Source organism: Bos taurus, chromosome 11 (assembly GCF_002263795.3).
Source record: "Bos taurus isolate L1 Dominette 01449 registration number 42190680 breed Hereford chromosome 11, ARS-UCD2.0, whole genome shotgun sequence".
NCBI lineage: Eukaryota > Metazoa > Chordata > Mammalia > Artiodactyla > Bovidae > Bos > Bos taurus.
This window is the reverse complement of record NC_037338.1, coordinates 5,847,525-5,859,926: the sequence shown is the minus strand read 5'-3', so window position 1 is coordinate 5,859,926 and position 12,402 is coordinate 5,847,525. Positions and strand designations below refer to the sequence as shown.

Here is a 12,402-nt window from a genome sequence, read left to right as displayed (position 1 = left end):
TCATTAAAAAAAGAGATAACCAACAAAGACTTATTTTTTAGCACAGGAAACTTTGCTAAATATTCTGTAATAACCTAAATGGGAAAAGAACTTGAAAAAGAATAGGTGCACACATATATAATCACTTCACTATGCTGCTGCTGCTGCTGCTAAGTCACTTCAGCCGTGTCCAACTCTGTGTGACCCCATAGATGGCAGCCCACCAGGCTCCCCCATCCCTGGGATTCTCCAGGCAAGAACTCATCATTAGCAAACACTTTCTTCCAACAACATAAGAGATGACTCTACACATGGATATCACCAGATGGTCAATGCTGAAATCAGATTGATTCTATTCTTTGTAGCTAAAGATGGAAAAGCTCTAGAGAGTCAGCAAAAACAAGACCTGAGGCTGACCATGTTTCATATCACGAGCTCCTTATTGCAAAATTCAGGCTCAAATTGACAAAGTAGGGAAAACCACTAGAACATCCAGGTATGACCTAAATCAAATCCCTACAGTGGAGGTGACAACTGTTTGTCACCTCATCTAATCCCTTCAAGGGATTAGGTCTGGTAGACAGAGTGCCTGAAGAACTACAGACGGAGGTTCATAACACTGCACAGGCGGTGGTGACTAAAACCATCCCAAAGAAAAAGAAATGCAACAAGGCAAAGTGGCTGTCTGGGGAGGCCTTACAAAGAGCTGAGAAAAGAAGAGAAGCAAAAGGCAAAGGAGAAAAGGAAACATACACCCATCTGAATGCAGAGTTCCAAAGAACAGCAAGGAGAGATAAGAAGGCTTTCTTAAGTGAACAATGCAAAGAAACAGAGAAAACAATAGAATGGGAAAGACTAGAACTCTTCAAGAAAATTAGAGATACCAAGAGAAAATTTCATGCAAAGATGGGCACAATAAAGGACAGAAATGGCAAGCACCTAACAGAAGCAGAGGAGGTTAAGAAGAGGTGGCAAGGATACACAGAAGAACTATATATAAAAAAAGTCTTAAATGATCTAGATAACCACAATGGTGTATTCACTCACCTAGACCCAGGTATCCTGGAGTGTGAAGTCAAGTGGGATTTAGGAAAGTGAAAGTCGCTCAGTCGTGTCCGACTCTTTGCAACCCCATGGGCTATACAGTCCATGGAATTCTCCAGGCCAGACTACTGGAGTGGGTAGCCTTTCCCTTCTCCAGGGGATCTTCCCAACCCAGGGACTGAACCCAGGTCTCCCGCATTGCAGGCAGATTCTTTATCCCCTGAGTCACAAGGGAAGCCCGGGATTGGATTTAGGAAACATTACAATAAACAAAGCTAGTGGAGATGATGGAATTTCAGCTGAGCTATTTCAAATCCTAAAAGATGATGCTGTGCAAGTGCTGCACACACCTGAAACTAACATAACATTTTTAATCAACTATTTTTTGTTATGTTTAGTCACTAAGTTGTGTCTGACTCTTTTGCTCCAACATAACACAAAAACTTAAAAAAATTTATTAAAATGATTGAAAGGGAGTTTAGGAAATTGCCCTTTGTCTCCAATGCTCCCAGAAAGGTTCTGGGTCTCTGAGCTGGGACGGTCCCAAATTTCTAGGTCTACCATGAACACATTTCTCCTTCTGACAAGTCTTCTTGGCCAACCAAGGGACCCCACGAGGGTGAAAGCCAAGAGCCCCAAATGGAGGGAGGCACCTTTCCTGTCTCTCTTTACTGGGCCACAGTAAGAATTAGCATTCTGCCCGCAAGCACACTGCTACTCTCCCCTTTGTTTTGAACACAGAGTCACTCATCTGGAAACTCCAGGCTAATAGAAATGAATTGTGTGTCCTGATGCTGCTATGTTCTTGCAATGCCTGCTAGTGCCTTCATCACCAAATAAAACAGACAGAAAGGAAGGCTCACTATTTTTTTACTGCCATTTCCCCCTGTGTGTGGGCTCACGATGATGTACAGAACATGCAGTCAAGAGCCTATGAAAGGAAAGCATGATGGATGGGCTCCAATTGGGAATGGCAGTGTATATCGCCTGGGGCCAGGCTTTCTCACTCAGCACCAAGCCTGCACACAGGGGCCCTAGCAAGTGTGCACAGAGCAGAACATCTGAGTTCACTACAACCTTTATGGTGATGGCCTGCCCTTCCTGTTAGACATACAGAATTTACATCCAGAGAAATGAAACAACAAGGTCAGTCTTTCCTAGTAACCAAGTTATCTCTCCATGAACGGGCACTTGGCTGAGAAAGCAGAGCTCACAAATTCTGATCATCATCCCAGCTCTGCTCAACACAGACCTCTTGGGGATGTTTTCTTTCCCCTCCGTACTTGTTTTTCAAGGATGCTCCCAACCTGCTGAAAAGCTCCTAGAGGGCAGGGTTAGGCTCTGTATTCTTATTTGTACCTTCCACTTGCCCCCAGGGGGGACAGAAAGTAACAATCAGCTTCCCAAGACTGAAGCTTTTCCTTCTGAGAAGCTTGATACTGCAAAACTGCAGGGAAAGGACTCTTATTTATTGTTTTTAACTCCTCTCTCTTGCCTGCATCATTTCATTAGTGTTGAGACTAAGGATTAGAGTCAAAGAATAATAAAATGGTCTAGCCTGTGTTTCAGAACCAGCACTATGCAGTGAGAACCAGCTACTCTCGCCTGACACTCTTAATCCTTATTAACAAAAGGCCACAATAAGAATGAAATAATGCCCCTTGCAGCACCATGGAAGGACCTAGAAGTTATTATACTAAGTGAAGTAACCCAGAGAACCACAAATATCATATGATATCCCTTACATGTGGAATCTCAGAACATGAGACAAATGGACTTATTTACAAAACAGAAACAGGCTCTCAAAAAACAAACCTACAGTTACCAAAGGGGAAAGGGAGAGAGGGATAAAGGAGGATCTGGGGATTGATATATGTACATACTACATATAAAACAGATAAACAACAAGGTACCCACAGCATAGCACAGAGAACTATACTTAATACCTTGCAATAACTTATAAGTCAAAAGCATCTGAAAAAGACAGATTTATAATGGAAAAAGACAGATATATATAACTGAATCACTTAGCTGTATACCTGCAACAAACACAACACTGTAAATCAGCTATACTTTAATTAAAAAAAAACAGCTGACATGGTTAGCAGACATTTGGTCTGTTCAAATGTGCAGGGAGACGTTTGGTCGTGCCAGAAGGTCCTTGATGTTTTAGTCCTGTCCAAAACCATTTGGCATGGACTAAATATGTTCATGGATGTTTTGGATAGAATCAAGCATCTTTTTTTTTAATTGGAGGAAAACTGCTTTACAATGTTGTGATGGTTTCTGCTGTACAACGATGCCTATCAGCCATAGTTGTACATATATCCCCTCCCTCTTGAGCCTCCCTCTCCTCCCCTCATCCTACCCATCTAGGCCATCACAGAGAACCAGGCTGGGCTCCCTGTGTTATGTAGCAGCTTCTCACCAGCTATCTATTTTACACATGGTAGTATATATATATCAATGTTACATTCTCCATTTGTCCCACTCTCTCCTTCCCTCATTGTGTCCACAAGTTTCCTCCCTGTATTTGCGTCTCCAATCCTTCCCTGCAAATAGGTTCATCAGTATCGTTTTTATAGATTCTACCAGTTCAGTTCAGTCGCTGAGTCGTGTCCAACTCTTTGCGACCCCATGAACCGCAGCACGTCAGGTCTCCCTGTCCATCACCAACTCCTGGAGTTCACTCAAACTCATGTCCATTGAGTCAGTGATGCCATCCAACCATCTCATCCTCTGTCGTCCCCTTCTCCCCCTGCCTTCAATCATTCCCAGCATCAAGGTCTTTTCAAATGAATCAGTTCTTCACATTAGGTGGCCCAAGTAGGGGAGTTTCAGTTTCAACATCAGTCCTTCCAATGAATATTTGGGACTGATTTCCTTTAGGATGGACTGGTTGGATCTCCTTGCAGTCCAAGGGACTCTCAAGAGTCTTCTCCAACACCACAGTTCAAAAGCATCAATTCTTTGGTGCTCAGCTTTCTTCACAGTCCAACTCTCACATCCATACATGACTACTGGAAAAAACCATAGCCTTGACTAGACAGACCTTTGTTGGCAAAGTAATGTCTCTGTTTTTTAATATGCTGTCTAGGTTAGTCATAACTTTCCTTCCAAGGAATAAGCATCTTTTAATTTCATGGCTGCAGTCCCCACCTGCAGGGATTTTGGAGCCTTAGAAAATAAAGTCTGACACTGTTTCCATTGTATTCCCATCTATTTGTCATGAAGTGATGGGATCAGATGCCACGATCTTCGTTTTCTGAATGTTGGTTGAGCTTTAAGCCAACTTTTTCACTCTTCTCTTTCACTTTCATCAAGAGGCTCTTTAGTTCTTCTTCACTTTCTGCCACAAGGGTGGTGTTATCTGCATATCTGAGGTTATTGATATTTCTCCTAGCAATCTTGATTCCAACTTGTGCTTCCTCCAGCCCAGTGTTTCTCATGATGTACTCTGCATATAATTCAAATAAGCAGGGTGACAATATACAGCCTTGATGTACTCCTTTTCCTATTTGGAACCAGTCTGCTGTTCCATGTCCAGTTCTAACTGTTGCTTCCTGACCTGCATACAGGTTTCTCAAGAGGCAGGTCAGCTGGTCTGGTATTCCCGTCTCTTTAAGAATTTTCCAGTTTATTGTGATCCACACAGTCAAAGGCTTTGGCATAGTCAATAAAGCAGAAATACATGTTTTTCTGGAACTCTCTTGCTTTTTCGATGATCCAGCGGATGTTGGCAATTTGGTCTCTGGTTCCTCTGCCTTTTCTAAATCCGGCTTGAACATCTGGAAGTTCACAGTTCACATATTGTTGAAGCCTGGCTTGGAGAATTTTGAACATTACTTTACTAGTGTGTGAGATGAGTGCAATTGTGTGGTAGTTTGAGCATTCTTTGGCATTGCCTTTCTTTGGGATTGGAATGAAAACTGCCCTTTTCCAGTCCTGTGACCACTGCTGAGTTTTCCAAATTTGCTGGCATATTGAGTGCAGCACTTTCACAGGATTTGAAATAGCTCAACTGGAATGCCATGACCTCTACTAGCTTTGTTCCTAGTGATGCTTCCTAAGGCCCATTTGACTTTGCATTCCAGGATGTCTGGCTCTAGGTGAGTGATCACACCATTGTGATTATCTGGGTCATGAAGATCTTTTTTGTACAGTTCTTCTGTGTATTCTTGCCATCTCTTCTTAATATCTTCTGCTTCTGTTAGGTCCATACCATTTTTGTCCTTTATCGAGCCCATGTTTGCATGAAATGTTCCCTTAGTATCTCTAATTTTCTTGAAGAGATCTCTAGTCTTTCCCATTCTATTGCTTTCCTCTATTTCTTCGCATTGATCACTGAGCAAGGCTTTCTTATCTCTCCTTGCTATTCTTTGAAACCCTACATTCAAATGGGTATATTTTTCCTTTCTTCCTTTGCTTTTTGCTTCTCTTCTTTTCACAGCTATTTGTAAGGCCTCCTCCGATAGCCAGTTTACCTTTTTGCATTTCTTTTTTTCGGGGATGGTCTTGATCTCTGCCTCCTGTACAATGTCAGGAACCTCCGTCTATAGTTCATCAGGCACACTGTCTATCAGATCTAGGCCCTTAAATCTATTTCTCACTTCCACTGTATAATCATAAGGGATTTGATTTAGGTCATACCTGAATGGTCTAGTGGTTTTCCCTACTTTCTTCAACTTAAGTCTGAATTTGGCAATAAGGAGTTCATGATCTGAGCCTCAGTCAGCTCCCGGTCTTGTTTTTTCTGACTCTATAGAGCTTCTCCATCTTTGGCTGCAAAGAATATAATCAATCTGATTTTGGTGTTGACCATCTGGTGATGTCCATGTGTAGAGTCTTCTCTTGTGTTGTTGGAAGAGGGTGTTTGCTGTGACCAGTGCGTTCTCTTGGCAAAACTCTATTAGTCTTTGCCCTGCTTCATTCCGTATTCCAAGGCCAAATTTGCCTGTTACTCCAGGTGTTTCTTGACTTCCTACTCTTGCATTCCAGTCCCCTATAATGAAAAGGACATCTTTTTTGGGTGTTAGTTCTAGAAGGTCTTGTAGGTTTTCATAGAACCTTAGATATGTGTTAAGATACTATATTTGTTTTTCTCTGACTTACTTCACTCGGTATAACAGGCTCTAGGTTCATGCACCTCACTAGGACTGACTCAAACCTGTTCTTTTTTATGGCTGAGTAATATTCCATTGTGTATATGTACCACACCTTCTTTATCCATTGATCTGTCGATGGACAATCTAAGTTGCTTTCACATCCTGGCCAATGTAAATAGTGCTGCTATGAACACTGTGGTACATGTGTGTTTTTCAGTTATGATCTCCTCAGGGTATATGCCCAGTAGTGAGATTGCTGGGTCATATGGTAATTTTATTCCTAGTTTTTTAACAATCTCCATACTATTCTCCACAGTGGCTGTATTAATTGACATTCCCACCAACAGGACAAGGGGGTTCCCTTTTCTCTATATCCTCTCCAGCATCTCGTTTGTAGTTTTTAAAATTTTTATTGTTTGTAGATTTTTTAATGATGGCCATTCTGACTGTTGTGAGGTGATAACTCATTGTAGTTCTGATTTGCATTTCTCTAATAATTAGCGATATTGAACATCTTTTCATGTGTTTATTGGCCATCCGAGGACCAAGCATCTTCTAGACCAAGTATCTCTTGAACATTCTGGCCAGGACCAAATGTCCTGCCAGGGATAGCACAATTCTAACCTCACCACCCCACTCCCTCCCTCCATAGGAATGCACGAGGTTATGGAACTGGGCCTTCACCGATAGGCAATAATGCACTTTTAATTAACGCCAATGCATTGACCATTTAATATTGGCTTAAAGGAAGAGGCTCACATGAAAGCCTTTCTTCGTAGCATTCAGTTCTATCAAGAAATGGAGTGAGGACCTCGCTGGCAGTCCAGCGGTTGGGAGTCCCCCTGCCAGTGCCGGGGACACTGGTTCGCTCCCTTCTCCCGGAAGATCCCACATGCTGTGGGGCAAGTGGGCCTGTGCCAACTGTGCCACTACGAACCTGCGCTCTACAGCCCCTGCTCCACAACTACAGAAGCAACTGCCATGAGGAGACTGAACCGCGATCAGAGTTGCCCCCACTCACCACAACTACAGAAAGCCACATACAGCAACGAAGACCCAGCAGAGCCATAAATAAACAAATAAAAGAAAAAGAAATGCAGTGGGCTGTATTTTATGATAGTGCCAAGTGATAGAAACTTGTTTTCTTTGGAAAGTGATGGTTCCTACCTGCTCTTTCTGTCCCTACCCCTTGGGCACATGGGTGAGTCATGTCATAAGAAGCTCCCAGGAGTCCAGACTTTAGAAACTGATGCCTACATGTGAATCCCTGCCTGCCCCTGTCTGCCTGCTCAGTCTTGGGTTTCTTCAACGTAATGTGTGTGTTGGTCACTTAGTCATGTCTGACTCTTTACGACTCCATGGACTGTAGCCCACCAGGCTTCACTGTCCATGGGATTCTCCAGGCAAGAATACTGGAGTGGGTTGCCATGCGCTCCTCCAGGGGATCTTGCCTACCCAGGGATCGAGCCCGGGTCTCCTGCATTGCAGGCTGATTCTTCACCATCTGAGCCACCATGGAGCTAAAAATAACCTGTCAAGGGTTAGAGTTAATTAAGTAAAATGCTGCAGACACATAGCGTGTGTCCTCTGTCAACTTTTCTTATCAGCACTGTGTACCCTGCACTGTGCTAGGGGCTTCCACTGAGCTCCATTTATTAATAGTTCCTCCAAAAACCCTAGGAAGAGGGTATGGCTATTGTTGTTCAGTAAGTCATGTCCAACTCTGTGCAACCCCATGGACTGCAGCACAACAGGCTTTCCTGTCCTTCACTCTCTTCAGGAGAGTGTTTGCTCAAATTCAGGAGTTTGCTCAAATTCACGTCCATTGAGTTGGTGATGCCATCCAACCATCTCATCCTCTGCTGCCCCTTCTCCTTTTGTCTTCAGTCTTTCCCAGTATCAGGGTCTTTTCCCATGAGTCAGCTCTTCAAGTCAGGTGGCCAAATTATTGGAGCTTCAGCATCAGTCCTACCAATGAATATTCAGGGTTGATTTCCTTTAGGATTGACTGAGTTGATCTCCTTGCTGTCCAAGGGACTCTCAAGAGTCTTCTCCACCACCACAGTTCAAAAGCATCAATTCTTCAAAGCTCAGCTTTCTTTATAGTCCAACTCTTACAACTGTACATGACTACTGAAAAAACCTTTGTTTTGACTATATGGCCATTTACACCCCCATTTTACAGAGTAGGAAATTGAGGCTAAGAGAGGTTTAGTATAATAGCTCATCTAAAGGCAGAAAGTAAAAGTGGTAAGAATCAAAGCTGGGGTTGTCTGATTCTAAGCCTGTGTACTTCCTGCCACACTGCACTACTTCCTGGATGAAACACACACACACACCCTCCACAAAACTGTGTCACATTAGAGTTAAAAAGATGTGTTTAAGACTGGAACACAAGATGGCAAACTGTGTCTCATTATCCAGAGATCCAAATGTCTCTCAACCAAACTGTTTCTGTTTTGAGCACAAGGACCATGTTTTTGCATCTTCCACTAAAGAAAATAGCATATCGTTCTGTATACACGATAGGGCGTACAATTAATCCTCACTGGATTTACATGGAAATTTAAAGAAGAAAGTGGATCTGTGTCCTGGTTTAGAATACTCGATCAAACAATCCAAATACACCATGAATTCCCCAAAGCTTTGAAAACCTTGCCAAATATAGCTCATGTTTTCTGGAGACAAGAGTTCTGAAGCTCAACACTTCTACTAATCTCATCAAAAATATCAGGAGTGCAAACAATTCCTATTGGGCCTCCAGGTGGGATTAGGGAAGGGCTTCCCACGTTGCAGCTAAAAAATCCCACAGCTAGAGGCTTTGGAAGTGACACAGTTTTAGGATTGTGTTTATTTTGTCCTTTTCTCCCCCCAGGTGTTATGAAGAATACTGCATTATTGCTGCTATTCTGGCAAAGAGAACAGGGTATTCCCAAACAGTCTAAACCCGTTTCCCAATCTGAGGACGAGAGAGGGGTGAGGACCAGCGGCTTTGCTTCCCAGTGTCTGGGCTGGGAGGTTTCTGAATAGGCAATTTAGGGGAGTGGGTGCCCATGGCTCAAAGCAAATGGGGATGAGAACAAATGGAAACTCCATACAATTGGATTTATTTCTAAGAGTTTTTAGCCACGATTTTATTGAAATGTCTCTGATTACATCAGATGATCTCTGAGGATGGCAGACCCTAAATATGCATTTTTTTTCAAACTTTTTATTTTGTCTTGGGGTATATCTGATTAACAATGCTGTGATAGTTTCAGGTGAACAGTGAAGGGACTCAGCCACGCAAAGACATGTTCAGTTCAGCGGCTCAGTTGTGTCCAACTCACTGAGAGTCCATGCACTGCAGCACACCAGGCTTTCCTGTCCATCACGAACTCCCAGAGCTTGCTTAAACTCATGCCCATCGAGTCAGTGATGCCATCCTGCATTTATACCTCTTCCGGATTGCGAGGTAAGCCATGTAGTAGAGAGACAGGGCTGAAACTGGGGCCCGGGGGTGACATGAAAGATGATGATGGTGGGACTTTCCTGCTGGTCCAGTGGCTAAGACTCTGTGCTCCCAATGCAGGGGCCCAGGTTCAGTCCCTGGTCGGGGAACTGGATCCCACATGCTGTAACTAAGAGTTCATATGCCACAACTAAAGATCCTGAGAGCCACAACTAAGATCTATGGCAGCCAAAAAAAATTAAAAAAATAAAAGATGGCAAAAGCCAAACTCCTGTGGACTCAAAGTCACATTAGGACACAGACTGGACCTGCCAGAGAGAATGAATTTGTTATCACGTGATGAGACGTGTGTGTGTGGTCTGGGGAGTAAGAAGAGAGTCTGGCGTTTAGGAAGGCTGTATTTAACTTCTGCTACAGCTTTAGGGTATCTGAAAAGTTGCTTAACCTTACTGGGCCTTAGTTTCCTCATCTGTAAAAAGGTAATAACAGGGATGCACACCTCAAAGGTCTTCCCTGGTGGCTCAGACAGTAAAGCTCTGCTTGCAATGCGGGAGACCCGGGTTCGATTCCTAGGTCGGGAAGATCCCCTGGAGAAGGAAATGGCAATCCACACCAGCACTCTTGCCTGGAAAATCCCATGGACGGAGGAGCCTGATAGGCTATAGTCCATGGGGTCGCAAAGAGTTGGACACAACTGAGCGACTTCACTTTCACACCTCAAAGGGATGTGGAGGAGGTAATACGAGATAATGCATAGAAACATTCTTAGCCTGGTGCCGAGCACCCGGAAATGAACAGGGCACTCAGTACATGCCCAGTGAACGCTGGTCAGCACTGCTGACCTTGTCAGTATCGCTGATGGGAATCATTTGTAAATGTGCTATTGTAAAATGTTCTTCGTCTTCGCATACAGGTGAGGCTTCCCAAGTGGCGCTAGTGGTGAAGAATCCACCTGACAACGCAGGAGACATGAGTCGCGGATTCAATCCCTGGGTGGGAAGATTCCCTGGTGGAAGGCATGGCAGCCCGCTCCAGTGTTCTTGCCTGCAGAATGCCCATGGACAGAGGAGCCTGGTGGGCTACAGTCCATAAGGTTGCAAAGAGTCGGACATGACTGAAGCAAGTTAGCACACATAGCAAGTAATACTTCTAAAACAAATAAGAAGACTTTCTTGGTGTATTTTGGGGCTGATCCTAAAATAACATGAGAGGAGGGCAGGACAGAAATGATAACCCACATGTTGCGTCTGAGAAAGTGGAAGCTTATCGGGTGAAGGGGCTTGCTGGAATCCAGCAGGTGGGGCAGGGTCAGCCAGGCACATGGCTTTGGTCTCTGCTCTCTGTTCACAGCATCCTGGGAGTCCACCAAGAGGCCAGATGCCCCAGAGTGGAGAGCTGGAAGCCTGCCCATGAGACAGGGTGCCAGAACTCTACTCTAGTCTGGTCTGGTCTATTCAATTACCTGTTGTTTGGGACCCGTATGGATTTTACAACCCTTATGCGTGGTGGCCTAAGACAGCCATGGTGCCCAGTGCCAAGTGAAGGGCCTGTTAGACTCATCCGAGGAGTTCCTTAGGTTTAAATGGGATTCCAATGTTTAAATTGTTATGACACCCAGAGAGAACAAACATATGGATACCAAGGGAAGGAGGCAGGGTGGGATGAATTGGGAGATTGGAATTGGCATACAGACATTATTGATACTCTGTACAAAATGGGTAACTAATGAGAACCTGCTGTATAACACAGGGAACTCTGCTCTGTGGTGACTAAAGGGGAAGGAAATCCAAGGAAGAGGGGATATATGAATACCTATGGCTGATTCACTTTACTGTATACCCGAGACTAGGACAACACTGTAAAGCAACTATAATAAAAAAAATACACAGGAAAAGAATTTTAAAAATAAATAGTTATTACAGAACAACTTTCAAACAAATGGAAAAGCAGAGATTTAGAATATGCTGAGCCCCCCACAATCCTCACTCCACGCCAATCTGAGTTGGTCTACACTTCAGGCCATTTCCCTGCTCCCTGATTTTTTTAAGGAAATCTTTGGGAAATGAACAAACAGTACAAACATTCCCTGTGATTTGAGTCTCAGAGGTCTGAGTGCCTGGAAGTTTATGGTTCTCAAGGCTGCCCACCACCAGGCAAGATGGAAGGACAGACTCCCCTGGGGCCGCTGAACTGGGTGACCTCTGAGAGCTCCGTCATTTACAAGCAGAGGATTTTGTAGGTGACAGTCGTGGCGGGCTCTGTGAGGGGAGGCGGACAGACCCTTCAGCTTTGCGGGTGTGTTAGAGGTTGTTGGGGGGCTTCCCTGGTGGCTCAGTGGTAAAGAATCTGCCTGCCAATGCAAAAGACATGAGTTCGATCCTTAATCTGGAAAGATCCCACATGCCAGGGAGCAACTAAGCCCATGGGTCACAACTACTGAGCCTGTGCTCTGGAGCCTGGGAACCACTTCTACTGAAGTCTGCATGCCCTAAAGCCCATGCCACACAACAAGAGAAGTGACCGCAATGAGAAAGCCTCACAGCACAACTAGAGAAAATCCCGCACAGCAACAAAGACCCAGAGTGGCCAAAACTAAAAAAATAAATATTAAAAAAAAAAGAAGAGAGGGCTTCAGGGGCTTGAGGAGGGACCTGCCAGCCAAGCGGTGGCAGGAGGAGCAAAGAGGAAAGTGCCTGGAGGAGGGAGGCTTGTCCGCTGGGCATGAGTGAAGACCATCCTGAGATAGGACATTTCATGTCCGTGCAAGCTAATGATCTGTGGTCACTTACCCATCACCACCATAACCTGGGACCCCTCATGGGC

The 12,402-nt window shown here is 44.3% G+C and overlaps 1 protein-coding gene across 5 annotated transcripts in view; it reads right to left on the bottom strand.

Moving 5' to 3' along the window:
• Positions 1–12,402, bottom strand: part of NPAS2 (neuronal PAS domain protein 2) — a 198,905-nt gene that overhangs the window by 110,904 nt on the left and 75,599 nt on the right.